This window comes from Temnothorax americanus, unplaced genomic scaffold (assembly GCF_048541705.1).
Source record: "Temnothorax americanus isolate GAGA-0224 unplaced genomic scaffold, ASM4854170v1 Scaffold15, whole genome shotgun sequence".
In the NCBI taxonomy this organism is placed as follows: domain Eukaryota; kingdom Metazoa; phylum Arthropoda; class Insecta; order Hymenoptera; family Formicidae; genus Temnothorax; species Temnothorax americanus.
Window position 1 is genome coordinate 3971729 of NW_027509286.1, and position 15905 is coordinate 3987633.

Here is a 15905-nt window from a genome sequence, read left to right on the forward strand (position 1 = left end):
CACCTTCCTCGGCGCTTCTATCTCGTTTCGAAAAGTAAGCTTTTCTCGCCGCCGCGCCGCGAACGTTTTTATCAGCCGGCAGATGGTTTCGCTTGTAATCCACGATATACCGCCCGTTTTCCCCTTGCGGGATCTGCCGCCGGCAAGAATGACGAGCGTTTATTTATTCGAGGCGCTCTCGGAGCAACCGATGGGGTTCTTCCGAGTCCGCAAGAGGCAAAGAAATGGACTGCTCTTGTGGGACAAAGTTGTTTATCGGGATCTATGAATTCACCTCACAACGATGAAAATCGTAATCTTCTAGAAAAATTACATATATACATATTTGTTTTTTTACAGAAACTATCTTTAAACAGAAAATGGGTCTTATTTTACAACAAGATCACACAACAGTCACGTTTGCCTTTACCCCTACTCGTTTGTTTATTTTATAACTGGACACCGGATGGTGTGCGCATTGATGAAAAATACGTCGCGGGATTCTCCTGCATGTGGCTTTGTACTTGCGTCCATTCGTTCCTTGAGTATACATATTTATTTGCGAATTGGCGAGATCGGTCTCGGGGTGGCGTTGATCTCCGACATGCTCTGTATCGCTTGGAAATAACGAAATAAGGGAGCATAAGAGAGGCTGGCACGCGCCTACTTCATCCCTCTTCTTGACAGCTCTATCTCGCGAGTAACCCCCTGAATCTACCTTCTGTCTCGCCCTCTTCCCCGTACTGCTCTCTTCTCTACCCTTTACCAACTCCCTTGACACAAGTCGTTACTCTTTCCAAATACCAAAACTTCCCTACGGCTTGATTTCACCGACTCGGGGGCTGCCGCCATTTTGCAACATATTTTGCATGTCCTTTGACGCGCGTCTGATCAAAAATAGCACGTTCTTTCCTCCATTCTGAAGATAAAAGCACTGCGAAACGAAAAATGTGCCAGCAGTCTAGTCATACTATAATATAAAACCCGACTGTTTGTTTGTCTGTCTGTCTGTCTGTCTGTCTGACCGCAAACTACTTGTTATTTCCCGAGAAATTGGAAAAATTTCGTAACCGGTTTCCAAAAAGATTGGTAACGAAAAATTATAATCCCGGGAAATTATAAACAATCCCCGGGAAATTCTATCTCTACTTTATATACAATTCTTTGAGATTCGGTCAATTATTTCCTGAAAAATTAGAAAAATTTTGTAACCGGGTTCCAAAAAATCGGTAACAAAAAATGGTTATAAATATTCCACGCTAGATTAAATTACACCATCCCCGAAGCACTCAACGGGTGGACGCTTTTATTCGCAACGACGAAAGGTATTTGCTTCTTTTTTTTTCCCTCTCCCCGCACTTTCCGGAAAATTCTACCTCTCTTCATATACAATTCTTTGAGATTCGGTCAATTATTTCCGGAAAAATCCAAAAAAATACGAAAAATGATATACTTTATATTTTTTTAAACAGAAATCGGTAACAAAAAATTATACACTTTTTGACACTCCCCGGGAAATTCTACCTTTACTTTATATACAATTCTTTAAAATTCGGTCAATTAATTCCCGAAAAATTGGAAAAATTTCTGATACCGGCTTCCAAAAAGATCGGTAACGAAATATTATACACTTTATAGCACTCTCCGCCTCGGAAAATTCTACCCAGTCTAGTTTGAACATAAATCAATCAATAATTCTGTTTAAATTATATTCGCGGTCTTTGAATTTTGCGGACACAATAGGATCTCTATTTTGAACTATAAAGCTCGTATAATATCGAAGCTTCCGATAATAGAGTATTTATTTTTCTAACGTGAACTTGCACGATCATTTATTCGACAATATTATAAATTTTATTTTAATTATCCGAAAAGATTTTATTTTGAATTATACTTATGAGTTTATGCTTTCCATTATCCATCTTTTTACTTCTATTTTGTTGCGAGACACCCCGTAGATTCGTTTGTATCCATGAAGGAACGGACGCTTTAGAAAAATAACTGCGAAATAATTGAGGATGTCAGCGGTGCGCGCGAAAAATTAAGACAAATTAGAACACCCTCGGTTTAGCCGGTAGTGTGCTTGCACCCGCTCTACCAACCGATCCGAGGGTCTCTCTGCGAGGTTTAACGAGAAGAAGGATAGGAGGAAAGGAGTGGTGCAGCTTGAAGCAGAAGGAAGGGATTCAAGATGGGGTTAGGCTGGGACAACATTTCGACCTAGCCCAACGAAAAGGACCAAGACAAACAATTTTCAGCTGGCTCGGCCGTCTCGAACTAATTAACGTGAGATTTCGCCGTCACGTGGTCGTATTACATTACCGTGGATTATTGCTCGTTAAAGAGCATTATTACGTAATTTTGATTCAATTAATAATGGAAACAGATAACAACACGAAATTACAAGGAATTAATTAAAGATTCGAAGCTTTAATGAAGAAAAGTTCCGACCCTTTAAGATTTTATTTCTGTCTTTCTTGATTTTTTATCAATCGCGAACGTTGTTGAGTCGATTGTAAATTTTTATCCAAAATTTTTGTTAAAGTTTTCCAAATCTTTTCAAGTATTTTATCCGTTGTTTCACGCAGACACGCGCAAGTCGACAGAATTAATTTTTGTAATGATATTTCTCTTTTACAACATTGTACTATTTCGCAACGGTAATGCCGTATCGTATAAAAGGGAAGTGGGCGAAGAAATTATGGCGCGCTCCCGAACTGGGGAAATTTATCGCCTGCATATACGTCTGCATATATAGACGCACGTGATCATAAGCGCGTTACGATCGCGAAGTATTCCGGAAACTAGTTCCGTCAGAACTGCACCGGAAACGACGTCTGGATCCAATTTTTCTAAATCAAATAAGTATTACCGCGCAACGTTTCGAAATATCCGAAAAACGATATCTTGAATATCAACGCGAATGCCCGAACTATTTAACGGTGGCTATTCCAACGTAAATCAGAAGAATCGCTTAGCTTTGACCGGTAAACTTTAATATCGAGGGATCGATAATTTGTAAATATACTGGCTTAATTGATTACAATAACACGAACTATCTTTTAATTAATGTGAGTATTTTTTTCATGCCGAAAGTTAATAAAAGGCGGCGCGGCGGGACGAGTACTTAACGGCTGCTCATCAAGTTTTCATAAGAGAAAACGAGAACTTGTAAAACTAAAACTTTGTTTTCTTTGCGCTTCCAGTTTTTGTAACTTTGCTCCAATCGTTGGAGCTCTGGAAAACGTTAGACCATCAAACTGCGCCATTTTGCGAGAAGAAGCGGGTTCGCACATAAACGAACGATGAACATCGTGAGTAACGATAACGGCGACTAATGCGTTTCGTAATATTTACAAATATTCAAGCGTAAATAATAAGAACGTGTTATCATTATAATTTTTAACAAAATTTCCCTCAAATTACGCTGTCATTAAAGCACGTGGTATACAATAATCAAATTCGCCGCGATTTAATCCGTTTTAATCGAATGCATAACCCGCGCTAAATACGAGACTCGCATAAGCGTCGTTATTTCACAAATTTATCATTGTTGTAAACCGCAAGGCGAAACCAGCCGCTTCGCTATCATTTGGTCGCGCATACGGTTAATAATGAACATCGTTTAGTATTGTTAATAAACAAGCCGGCGCGTAAAACGTCGAAGAGAGATGGCGATTAAGCGGCACAATTCAATCGCCGCGTAATCATCGAAAGTTGATTAATTTTATTATCTCAGCTACGCCCTTGTTTCGACTAATTAGTTACTTCACGGCGGCACAATAATGGCAAATAATAATTTCATCGAAACAGAAATCAAGCCGCGGAATTATAACTGCCTTTAAGCCGGGCACTATCGTTGTTTGTCAAATATAATTCGCACAGATTTTGTGCAGTAACTGTATTTTTTTTTCTTTTTTTTGTAATTAATTATATGAAGTAATTGAGTAATCATTGTTGAGATAAATTGTTAATTATACATTTATAATAATTAAACTGAGTAATCATAACTCACAGACAAAATATAGCTCTATACTGGTCATCTTTAACCGATACAAAAAACAATAATCAAAACAAAAAAGAAGAAAAATAATTTACCCAAATATGTTTGAACACTCTTCTTCCCACGTGTTTATTTCAAGGCTGTACGGTTGGCTCGCAACAGTTTTGAGCGCGATATTTTCGAATAAGTCGGTTTTGCATATCGGCCTTTTGCGAATCGGCCAGAAAAATCGTCCGGTTGGATTCCCGGCGAGAGAGCCGACGAAATCGAAAACAACCTGTATTTACTTGCCATTGATTCAATATTAGCATTCGCAACTCCGGGCAAACCCTTCCCGACGTGAAATCGTACATTCTGTTTGACTCGATGGTCGAAATACATCTCCGATTTGCACGCTGCTTACTACTCCTGGCCGTTTTCCCCGCTCCTTTCGTCCCGAGGATTTGGCGTTTTAAATACAGCTAAACACACCACCGACGCGACGGGGAGAAAATTTTGCCAGGGCGGAGAGATTAATAAGGGGCTGTAAATAAACCCTGACTCTACTCTCTAAAAGTCGAAGAGTGAAATATTACTTAAAATAAGTGAAATGCAAGTGTAACGAAAAGTAAAAATTGAGCCTGTGCATTTTGAAAGATTCACCACTCTAAAAAAGAGCAAAATTGCGCTCTATAAGTTGGAGTGAAATCACACTCCACTGAAAAAAGGTTTTATAATAACTAGTTATAATAACCAAGGCTTGGTAAAATAGTTTCAACTAAAGGGTTTAGTTATTATGACAAAATAATTTGGTTAATGTTAACAAATTTGGTTAATGTTAACCAAATATTTTGTCATAATCACTAAACCCTTTAATTGAAGCTATTTCATCAAACCTTGGTTATTATAACTAAAATCTTTTTTCAGTACATTTAAGTGAAAGAGTACTCTTTTCGAGTGCAGTAGACCAGTGTCCATATAGGAATAAATTATGTGACTCTACGCCTGGTGAAAATGTACCTATGGGAACTAAGTTAAAGTACCCAATCCTCATGGGTATGTCCCCAAGGGACATGGATATATTCCCAAGGAACATGGGTATATCCTCTTGGGAACATATATCCTCTTTGGAAAATACCCATGTTCCTTGGAAATATGTCCATGTCCTTTGGGGACATACCCATGAGAATTGGAAATATGCTTATGTCCTTTGGGGACATACCCATGTTCCTTGGGAATATGCCCGTGTCCCATGAGGATTGGGTACTTTAACTTATTGTTAATACCCATAGATACATTTCCACTAATGTTTGTTGTTGGTGCTTATGAGAACTATATTAATGATATATTAGCAAAGATGCATGAAATAGTATATCATTAATAATATCCAATATAATTAATATACCATAAAAAACCACTTTGTGAATAAAATATTTATTATCATTTGTTTAATTTTAACAAAAATTTACAGTAGACATTTTGAATGATCTGAATTGATCAATGAATGTTTTATTGGTAAAGCTAATCAATCCTTTTCATATATATTGGGAAAATCAGTAACACATAAAACGAATCTTCACAATCTATTAAAATAGCTTTGCTAACTATTTTTTCTGCTTTTATCAATGTACGTGTCCCGCGAAAAACGATCTAATATGAATTTAACTAAAATCATATTAAATCATATTAAATTTGGGTAAAATTCAAATTAAATCCAGATTTTATATTAAAATTATATTTGTTTAAATATACAGTTTTAATTTGCATTTATTAAAATCAGTTATGTAGATTAAATATGATCCACAATAAAATAGGGCTTTAATTAAAATTTAATTAGATCACTTATGTGGATTATATATGATCCAGAACCTTACACGATGCAGAATATTTATATATAAGACTTTAATAAAAAGTTAATGTGTTCTGTATGCGACTTTTACTCGATTCAATTGCGGCTTTAACCCAAATTTGGTTTTAATTTGATTCTTATTAAAACGTATTTTTGTTTAAATAATATTTGCGGTAAAATTTGTTTCTTTATTTGTCGAACTTAACATGTAAATATTTGATTCAAATTAAAAAAAATAATATAAGTAGTCATAAGATTATATATGATCAGATCAGAATATTGCATCTCAAAGTATCCGATAGATGGCATTCGATGTGATCTGTTTCTCGTAATTAAAATTTGATAAAGAGTGTTATAAGAACGGTATCAAGAAGATACGACACTGTCTCGCGCTATTCTCGCGCGACGCTGTCTCGAAGCGACACAATTTTTGTATCAGTTATATCGTGAAGTCCACTCTTATTAATAAAATGGTACGCTTAAAAAATATTATATTCCCCTACAACCATTAAGACCAAATAAGATTGAGTTACAGTCATATACAAATATTATTTGGATCTTATTAGAATTTTATATAATCTTGTTTAAATTTAAATTAATATAAATTTAAATTTAAAACAAATTATATAAAATTTTAATAAGATCCAAATAACAATTAAAGTAATTTAAATCGACCTGACTGGCAATATATATAACGTCTTTCCAATATGAACATCGAAAAACTGTGAGCCAACTTGGTTTGTCGGATTCACACAGCACTTTTTCTCCCGACTGCTGCCAACCTTCGGTTGGCGAAGACAAGGGAGTATGCGTTTCACGGAGGCCGAATCTTTGTTACCTTAGTTCTCGATAACTACAACATACTTTGATTTGTGCTTCCGTATATAAGTTTCTTATTGATCAAGCAGGGTTTATAGCGTATAATTATTATTAATCGTTGTGTTAATAAAAAAGCGAAAAAACGATATATTACATTTATATGTTCTCTTATTGGCTATCGACTGAGTTACAGAGGAAATTGATTAACCAATGACATGTGTTTCTCAATCACGTTTTAGATGTCAAAGAAAATTCTGTATTTAAATTGTTTAACTGCGTACAAAAAAAGAAAAGCAAAAATATATGTTGAAATATTAAGTATAAAATTTGGCGTGGCGTCTCCCGACTGCTCTTTTAAAATATGCAATTAATAATTATATCTGTAATGCCTAATATAATAATAAAAAAAATAAATTGTAGTAAGTAATCAAGTATTTGTATATATTTTCAATCATATTTGTTATTAGATAATATTTCCTAATAGTGTGTCAATTGTATTAATAATATGGTAATTATTATATAAATATATATAATATATAAATATATAATATATAAATATTTTATAATTAATATTATTTTAAATTTTTTTAGAAGTTTTTAATTTTGTATTTTATACTAATTATTATATGTGTATTATATATATATACATTTTTATTACCAAATAATTAAACCTGTTTTTGGTTAAATTTTTGTATAAGTTATTGTTTTTAAATTTTTTTTATAAGTTCTTGTTTTTCAGATCAATATTGAGACATCATTAATTTTGACCATGGTTTTGGTCAGTTGATGTAATTTCTAAATTAAATAGTTTTTAAATTTTATTGCGAAAAATATTACCCCAGCCAGGGTTTGAACCTGGAACCACCCGTATACCGTGCGGGTGACGTGCCAATTCGACATACAGCCCCAGTGGTCGAATTATATACAGTCGACACCCGCACGGTATACGGGAAGTTCCAGGTTCAAACCCTGGCTGGGGTAATATTTTTCGCAACAAAATTTAAAAACTATTTAATTTAGAAATTACATCAACTGACCAAAACCATGGTCAAAATTAATGATGTCTCAATATTGATCTAAAAAAGTGCTGTGTGAATCCGACAAACCAAGTTGGCTCACAGTTTTTCGATGTTCATATTGGAAAGACGTTATATATATTGCCAGTCAGGTCGATTTAAATTACTTTAATTGTTATTCTATATACTGGCGAAAAAAATTTACGATTCAGATCCAAATAACATTAATATATTACTTAAATTTGACTTATATAATTATATTTGACTTATATGATATTTGACAAATGAATTTTGAATTTATTACCATATTTAATCCACATTTGACAAATTAAAACCGTATTAACTCTGCATTTCTTTAGGTCTGTGCGGCTGATTTTATTTTAACAAAGCAAGGTCCAGTGTAATCCATATATAGATTAAATAAGATTGGGGTACTTTAATTTGATTTAAATATGACATATTTAAATTATAATTGATTTGCATATTCGATTCTAATAAGATTCTTATTAAATTCATATAAGCTTTTAATACGGTTTTAATACAATCGTTTTTCGCAGGGTATACCGTACAAAAGTAATGAACAAACTTTTATGTGCAAAGCTTTTGCACCGCATTGATGAGTTATAGATGTATTATATTCAATAATTAAAGCACGGATAAGAGTATACACACAATGCTGTTGCGGTGTTTCTCTGTTACTCAAGAGCAATATTCGTTCAATCACTGCGTATCCTCCACATGACAATCGTACGATGGAGTCATTTGATTTCTCTTCTTGTCTGGTGTAGCATTTAGCATGATACTTAACATTATATATTCTTATCATTCTTTCATAGGTACAGTTTGTTGGTTCAAAGCCAGCTTCAATGAAAGCAAGCCTTTCTTCTTCCGTTAGTATAAAAAATTTATGAGCTCCTAAGATAGTAATGGAATTTACCTTGCGCACACTCTTAACAATGCGATAACAAAGTAAATCTGTGCTATAAGCTAGGGCATTATCACTTACATTATATAGCTGTATAACATTCGGTAAAAGTCTACACATTAAATATTTTTCTGCAATTTTTGACTCGCGGTACTTTTTACTCCTTTCACAAGTTTCATCAAACTACCATTTGCAGATTCAAAAGAAAAAGCAGAATAACACCACCATGGCCCAAGCATCTTAACCATTTTACCCATGTGCAAAAGTAAATGTGTGTTAAGAAACATTTTTGAAGATCCATATAAATGTAAAAACTCGACGACATACTCAATTAAAAACCAAGTTGTCTTTTCTAAGTCAGATAATGTAATGTTGTCACTTAGGAATATATGTGAGGCAGCTAGAAACTAAGATACAATGATGCTTCAAATAACGCGCAGAGAGTATTCCAATTAGACATGGTAAACTATAAAATAGTAGCCAAAAACGCCACTCATTGGCTTTCCAATGCACTCGATCAGATATACTTTGAGGCCGTCTGGATATAGATAAAGAAGAACAAATTTTTAAAAGTCTGTCATTTACGTTACTTTCCTGATCTTTAATGGAAAAATCAACACCAATAGGAGAATCAAACCAAAGTGATGTAACAGTCTTTATATTTCCGATTAATACACCATGCATATAGTCAATCACACAACCAAACACCATATCAAACTTTCTAAGAATCCAAAATGAATTTTTTCCTTTGACACCCTTGACATCATCATCTACAGCTATTCTTTTCTCTTTTTAAGATTTTCAACATGTTCCATTTCGTGCCTTGTTGTTTCATTACTTCTGTCTGTGACATGGAAAATCTTCGGTTCTTTGGTTTTGGGGTCAATAAAACCATTAACAGTATAGGACGTCCCAAGATCGTTTGGCAAATAAACATCATCATTCATAATGTACTTTGCCTGATTATTAATATCGTTTATCATAACACCAGGATGGTAACAATAACCACACCCATAGTAACCGGTAAATTGCTTAATGTTTTGAACAATAGATTTAGCTTTTGAATCCATGACATTTGCTAGTAAGACAATTTTACTATGAATAAGTTGTCCTGTTGGAGCTTTCCAGTGTAATCCAATACTGTTTAGTTCATTGACTTCCTTCACAAATGGAGACAAAAAAGTTGACATATTTGGTTCATTCTTGCCAAACCAAATACTACTTAACATTGAATTAGCTTGATCAAATCTGCATGAAGGAGGAAATTTATTTAATCAAAAATGTATTGGCCATAATGTGTTTTTACATCCAGAAAACAGACGGGCCCCATCCGTGGACATTGTTAAACTTAAACTATACTGGTTTAAAAGCGTCCCATTTTCAACAAGTTCTTTGTAAAGTAATCCATCAAAAATATCACAAATAGCAGATTCATCTGGCTTGTTGCGGTTCCAACGATATTGGATCAACTCTAAAATATTTTCTGTGTTTTCCAAAAAAAAGGAAATTTGATCTTTTATAGGTAAAGTAACAAAAAAATAGCCATCATTCATGTTTTTTGTGCTTCCTTTTCGGTTACATACAGGACAATGTAATTTGAGAGTACTTGTTTTTTCACTTTTCAACACTTCTTTAAGATAACACTGACAGTTAGGACAATAAAAGTGAAATAAATAATTAATAAATCCAAAAATTTTTCTAAACATATACTTAGTGGTTGGAATGTACTCATTTTCAACCAAAGAGTTCACAAACTTGCACAGATCCTCGGTTGCAATAGCAGTCAGGTTGTGTCGGAAAGAAAAGCTCCATATCATAAGCATTATATCAAATTTTGTTTGTCTATTCCTTTCAATCATGATTTAAGTGGTGTACAATGCTCTGAGGTAAAATGTTAAAACGTTACGTTAATTATGGCTTTGTCAAAGTTTTTATAATTTAAGGGGGTTCTACAGATAATAGATGTATCTAAAAATTGGAAAAAAAACTTCATGGACGTATAAAGTGAGATGCAAGAAAAATGCTCAAAAAATTTTAGCATCGGTTATCGTGTAAAAATTTGCAAAAATGAATTTTGAAATCACAGTTTTAACATGAGCTCTTATGGCAAAAGGGTTCTCGGAGACGAGAAACGAGATATTAATTATATGAAGGCGGCTTACCAAAGATTTAAAAAACGGAGCTCTTATAGATCTTAATCTAAGCTTTTCAGAAATATTGAGAAAAACAAGGGTTATCGTGTAAAATTTTGTGATATTGGCTATTGAAACAGGCCATATCACAGTTTACGTAGCGTGTTTCGAATAACAAGGGAGATTTAACAACGTCGCAGCGACTGCACCTCACATAACCTTTTATCTGTCAATAATTTTTGGGCATTTTCCATTCGAAAAACAACTTTCTTTTTAGCGAATTTTCCTCTTTTGACACCACGCAAGACTCTATCCTTATATTTCTCCATGAATTGGTCGGGCTTGGAGAAGTCATTGTAAATTTATAAAAGTAAACGCAGTCACTGACTAGAAAGGACCACGCTCATATGAGCAGAACAGCGAAACTCAAGTTCGTGACGTTACCATATTTTCTCGCATGTATAAGAAGCCGGAGTCAAAGGAGCACTTATACGATATTTTTAATTATTCCTCGTTTCGACTAAAATGGGTATGATATAAGCTCTAACATCATCAAAATTCATGAAAATATTTTATGAATACTTAGAATTGATGAATTTGAAGATTTTCTCTTTATCTTTCGACTGACTAGAGAGTACCTGTAGAACCTCCTTAAGGCTCCTGGTCCCTGAGCCGAGAACTCTGCGTTGACGGTGGCGACGCCACTCTCTCCTCTCACTCTCTCCAATGGAGAATTCTGTCTTGTGACATGTTGACAACCTATTTTGTTGTACGTGCTATTTCTTTATTATTTGCTCTGTGCTTGTGCTCTAACGTTTAACGTATTCGTGAAACTCGTAAAATTGGCCGAAAAGTAAGATTTGCATGCGGAAGAAACGTTTTCACCTTCTTTCGATAGTCGTTAAACGGCTGTTTTTCCCGTATGTTTAGGCTTCGTTTTATGGCTGTTTGTTTATTGTCGAGGGAAAAGGGTAGTTTTCGGCCAATTTTGGAAGTGTTCTGAAACGATCTATAGTGATGTTTTATTGAAATGTCTTTTTATTTGAAAATGGCATGCACAACAAAATTGGGTGTTTTCCTCGCCTTGATAGTAAGAATCCAATATGGCCGCGGTGACTACCCAGGAGCCTTAATTTCTTTTTGTATGTATAATAGATGAAGTTAAAACATGAAGGTTCAGATGATTTCATGGACACAGAGATACCAGCGGTTGGTTTCTAATTAAATAATTAATTTTTATAATTTTAAACGTTTATGATAAACACTTTTGTCTAAAATATTGATTTTTTTCTTTAGTATAAAGATAATAACGCTCGTGAAATCAAGGTTTTACATATTGAAGGTATAACCTCGCTTGAAGAAAATAACTGAGTTGGCTCTCATGGATAATTCACAGTAAGTTCTAGATAGTCTATAAAATAAATTGTACAAAGGTTTTTGGAAAAATCAGTTCTTCTAATAAAATAAGTTGTTTTTTTTTTCAGATTTTGCTAAATATATTACACTCAAAGACAAAAAGGATCATAAATGCTATAGAAATAAATCATAAACAGGAATCTACAGCTACTGATAAACAGGTCTGTGAGAAATATAATTTAAGTTTACTATAATATTCAATATTCTTGGTTCTGAAATATTAAGTTCTTTAAAAATTTGGATAATGCATAGTGCATTTTTTTATGAATTTATGGGACTTGTGTTCTTTTATTAATACTTTTTAAACTTTAAGGTTGTATGCATGTTTGCGTGCATGTTTATAATTTCAGACTAAATTGATTGTTGATTTGTCATATATCTAAAGAAAAACAGCGATATTCATGGACCTGCTTGTGAAATTCAACATGCTAGGAATGTGAGTGTTGTTAGAACCTCATCTACTTTTTTCAGATAATTGTTGGGAATGTATTTTCGGTTACAATAAATTAATTGTATGTATTAGGGAAGCTATGTACTCTCTCTGTTAGAAAAACTTCTCATAAATCGGGTCGTGATGTTCATTCTAATAAGTTTTGGTGGATTGGACTATGTTAACAACTGTTTTTCAGAAATATAATTTCTTTTGTTTATAGGATTTCCAATTTTCTATAACTGCTGATTTTTCTCCCGACTGCTGCCAACCTTCGGTTGGCGAAGACAAGGGAGTATGCGTTTCACGGAGGCCGAATCTTTGTTACCTTAGTTCTCGATAACTACAACATACTTTGATATGTGCTTCCGTATATAAGTTTCTTATTGATCAAGCAGGGTTTATAGCGTATAATTATCATTAATCGTTGAGTTAATAAAAAAGCGAAAAAACGATATATATTACATTTATATGTTCTCTTATTGGCTATCGACTGAGTTACAGAGGAAATTGATTAACCAATGACATGCATCCACATGAGGAATTTTAGTGAGATTTTAGTTGCCTCTATGGGCTTCGGCAAAACGTACAGCTTTTCTATTCATCGCTGCACGCTCATTGGATATCGCGCGGCGTGCACGATGTTATTGCGCGCGCTGGCTGCTTTATTGCTCACATGTCATATTTGGCCGGTAGTTAGAGGTTAGGTTTGTTTATACAAGTTTATTTAAAATTAGTATGAAAGAATGTTGCATCTCAATAGCTTTAATTTATTAAGCTGTTCACAAATTAATTTAATAAAACTAATCGATTTTTATTTTATAATTTGCATTTTGTATATTTTTATCGCCTATATGATTAAAGGTTTTAATTCAAAAAGATTTTCTTAAATAACAAGTTTGAGAAAAATAAAGTAATATTTCATTAATTTAAACAGTATTTTGAAATTTATTTTTTATGCTTTTATTTTTCTGATGCTGTATACAATATAATTGTTCCTTTTTATTGCACTTTTTAAATTCAGTTATTACTATATATGATAGCATAATGATATATAATTTGAAGAAAATTTAATTTTGCTTGGATCTACACATTTTTATATTTTAGAGATTAATATTAACAGTTGTGCCCTTCTTTGGATCAGATGGCTACTGTATCACAGGCACAGTTTGATAAAATTAACAAAATTGATGTTGGACCAAAAGGCGATGGAAAATTTGTTAAGAAATTGGCGGATTTACTATGGAACAGACAAGAGCTTTTTAATAGAAGTGCATCGGGCAAGCCGTGTCCAAATAAAGATGACAGCAAAGCACGGCCTGCGTGCTCTCCTTTAAAAAAAAACGTACATAAGAAGTAAATATAACAATCTGTTAATAGCAAAACACACAATTATGGAAAGCGTATATTACTTACGTTTACGCGAGCGTTACTTCTGTAGTAACTTATGATAATTCCTTCGCGAAAACGGGATTTTGTAGTAAATTACGATAATTAACTCCGCGTAAACGAGTGATATATCGTAAGTTACTACAGAAGTAACGCTCGCGTAAACGTAGTATATGTATATAATTGATAGTTAATTTAATTATTATCAATACAAACCTGTGTCATTTTTCTAATCCCCTTTTTCCCATTACACTGTAAAGGACTATAAATAAACATATATATTTCAGATCTCATGAAAGCACGAATCAGATTCGAACGGATGGATGGAAAAGTCTCCGAAACTGAACTAAATCAGCGACTAGGTTCCATCAATAAACATCTCACGTCAAAAATAAAAACTATCAGGAATACTCTAAAATCATCCACAAAGAAGCAAGTAAACGACACGGATAGCGAAAATGAATAAGAATGCATATAAATGCATTTTCAATATAAATACAATATAAGAACTTCTTTTCAAAATAAAATTAATTTTTTATATGTACTATGAGTTTTTATATGTATTGTGAAAACATATCCATAAGGAGATACCCATGAGCAGATACCTATGAGGAGATACCTATGAGGAGATATCCATGAGGAGATACTCAAGTGGATATCCCTATAGGTAGATGTCCCATGTGTGCTCATGGGTATCTTCCCTTTTTTTTATACCCTTGAGCACATTTCTACTCAATTTTGAGTAAAAATTTTTATTCTGTTAGAGTCATTTATCAATCGAGCTTTAGTGAATCGTCATTCACTATATATAACTTTAGAGCGAGATCGTATCACTCCAGTAGAGTAACTGCTCTAAAAATTTGAGTGAAAAATTTACTCCTACCTTGTAAACGTCCGCATACTCAAATTAGAGTGACAACCCCTCTTTTGGAGTGATTATCGCAATCACTCTAATCTAATATATTATATAGTGGCGAAATCACTCTATGAGATTTAGAGAGTAATAAGTCCTGACTCTAACGATCCGAGAATTTAGAAAGCCATGAATGTAAAAAAACGCGAATAAATTCTTGGAAAATTTGAAAATACAGGTTATTTTGTGTCGTTGATATCCTCGATGTTTTAAAATGTTTCACGATCGCTGCTGAATCCATGGAAGTAAGTATTGCAGGGTGGCATTGCAATTGGCGTCATATTGTATACGATCAATAGTCACTGTACAAACGTAACCGAGGTGACTAACAACTGGATTTAATTTTGAATGTAACGAAGCATTATATAGTGTCGAGCTCTAACTTCGCGCAATTTACGTCGCGATGTCTCTGCGAAATTTCTCTTCCGTGTGAATATTCAAGACCGTTCGCTGAACGAGCGAACGTCTACGGTGTCGGGCTTTCGCACATTCGCGTGTATACTTTCACACTCGGCGCGCGAGAGGGTAGGCCGGAGGGTTCGCAGCTTCGTAGTATTTCAGGCGTCGGTTCCCGTTTACACTTGTAATGCGAGGCTTCCCATTGTGTAACAAGAGAGAAACCCCGCACGCGGGAGGAGCGCGCCGACGCGCGTCACGCCGCCCTGTCTCTTTGTCTCTGTCGCCCTATCATAGCCGGCTGGATGCATTAACGTTGAGATTGAAGGGCGGCGAAGAAGGGCCTCGACGAAGAGAACACCTACGACACGTCGCAGGTAGTTTCGCGTCGAACGGTTGCAAAATGGTTCGCTTAATGCGATCGCGTTACACGACGACGACGAGACTCGCCGGGATGTTATTCTTGGGTTACCCTATGAGACATACCTCTATATTATCTTACTTTATCCTCCTGAGTCATGTTCCAAAACTCACTCTGGGTAACTAAAATCTATAGTTTACGTCACGTACACTATAACATTTTAGTTAACTAGAGTGAGTTTTGGAACATGACCGGATTACCGATTCTTTGCTTCAGCGGAGTCCTAGTTTGCCGCGAT

The 15905-nt window shown here is 34.4% G+C and overlaps 2 protein-coding genes and 1 long non-coding RNA gene across 5 annotated transcripts in view; 2 read left to right on the forward strand and 1 right to left on the reverse strand.

Annotated features, from left to right (window-relative positions):
- The window catches only part of Irsp53 (Insulin receptor substrate 53 kDa), a 187826-nt gene that overhangs the window by 123502 nt on the left and 48419 nt on the right, over positions 1-15905 (forward strand). The window lies entirely within an intron of this gene.
- LOC143895100 (uncharacterized) overlaps positions 1-15905 on the reverse strand; it is a 62766-nt gene that overhangs the window by 26854 nt on the left and 20007 nt on the right. The gene's annotated exons all lie outside the window — the stretch shown is intronic.
- Positions 12001-15693, forward strand: LOC143895107 (uncharacterized). The gene is made up of 5 exons (XR_013256230.1): positions 12001-12097; positions 12187-12279; positions 12469-13250; positions 13693-13904; positions 14225-15693. It is a non-coding gene; the product is annotated as an uncharacterized LOC143895107 (long non-coding RNA).